This window comes from Pinus tabuliformis, chromosome 2_1 (assembly GCF_031772625.1).
Source record: "Pinus tabuliformis cultivar Carrire ecotype Pingquan chromosome 2_1, CPIR1, whole genome shotgun sequence".
Lineage (NCBI taxonomy): Eukaryota > Viridiplantae > Streptophyta > Pinopsida > Pinales > Pinaceae > Pinus > Pinus tabuliformis.
The window spans coordinates 945,826,482-945,828,406 of record NC_142299.1 but is presented as its reverse complement, the minus strand read 5'-3'; positions in this window follow the sequence as shown (position 1 = coordinate 945,828,406).

Genomic DNA, 1,925 nt, shown 5'->3' with positions numbered 1-1,925 from the left:
TATCCAATATTGACGAAACTATCGCCATAAATATCTCGACCAAACCTAATGTTGTAGAGAATATTCATGTTGGCAAATCTTGTTCTTTTGCAGAACTGGAAATATATTGCACTCTCTTTTGCAAATTCAAAGATGTCTTTGCATGGTCATATGAAGAAATACTAGGCATAGACTCAATTATAGTTGAACACGAAATAAAGATGTATCCAGATGTCAAACCGGTACGACAATCGCTTTGGCAGGTACACCCGAAGAAAGCTGCTGCCATCAAGGTAGAAATTGAAAAACTTTTACATGTTGGTTTCATTTACCCGGTTCCTCTAACTGATTGGGTATCAAATATTGTTCCTGTGATGAAAAAGCAACAAATGATTAGAGTGTGTGTTGATTACAGGGATGTAAATCAAGCTTTTCCAAAGGACAACTACCTTACATCCTTCATCGACCAAATAATTGATGAATGTGCCAGATGCAAAATCTTTTCATTCATGGATGGATTTTCTGGGTATAATCAAATAAATATCCACCCACAAGACCAGTCGAAGATTGCATTTATATGTCCATGGGGCACATTCACGTACCACTAACTACCTTTCGGTCTGAAGAATGTAGGGGAAACTTTTCAGAGGGCTATGAACTACGCCTTCCATGACATCAAGAACATCGTTCAACCATATCTCGATGATCCACCAGCTCATTTGCGAAAGTGGACTGACCATCTGCAACATTTTAGAGCTATATTTCTACGTTTCCGACACTACAAGATACGACTCAATCCGCACAAGTGTGTGTTTTGCATCGGTTCTAGTCATTTACTTGGTTTCATGGTTTCTAAGGACGGGATTCGACTCGACCCATGTAAGGTTCAGGCAATCATCGACATGCCTCCACCTTCAAATTTGCTACAGATTTAGAAACTCTAAGGGAAAGCAAACTTTCTGAGGAGTTTCATTCCAAATTACGCTGAACTTGCTAAAGGTTATACGCATCTTTTGAAAAAAGAAGTGCCCTTTAACTGGGATCAGGTTGCACAAGCTTCCTTTGATGCTCTAAAGGAATCCATAATAAAAGCAACATTATTGTACACTCCTGACTATCAAAAAGAATTTAACCTGTATCTAGATGCAGCATATACGACCATCGCAATGGTTTTAGTTCAAGAAGACAACGGAATTGAACATCCTATCTATTATTTAAGTCAAAACTTAAATGATACAAAAAACAAGTACTCCTATGTTGAAAAGCTGTCTCTTGCAATTGTTCAAGTAGTACAGAGATTTTGACACTATATCCTCTTTCGCAAAACTACCATTTTGTCAGATTGCAACCCTATGACTTACATTCTGTCGCATCAGATACTTGGGGGAAAATATTCAAAATGGATAGCCATTTTGCAAGAGTTTGATCTGGAATTCGTAAAATCCAAATCAAAGAAATCTCTAGTATTCGCGGACTTACCATCGTCGTCTAATGATTCAACATCCAAATCATCAATCGTGGATGAATCCTTGTTTCTGATATTGTAAAGCAATCCGTGGTATGGAGATATATTGATCTATCTCCAAACCCAAACATTTAGGCCTAATACCTCTCGCTTCGAACAACGACATACTCAATACCAGGCAAAAGACTACATGATCGTCGGTGATACACTTTACTGTCGTGGTATCGATACAATTTTTCGAAGGTGCCTCACCCATGAGGAGGCCGAAAAAGTCCTGAATGATTGCCATTCAAGCGTGTGTGGGGGCCATCAATCTGGTTATGCTATGGCGCAAAATATCTTATGAGTAAGTTACTTCTGGCCTATTATGTTCAAAGATTGCATAATCACAGTCAGAAGTTGCCGTGCTTGTCAAATCTTCGACCATAAAACCAGACTGCCACCTACACCTATGCATCCAGTAGTTGCTGTTGGGCCATTC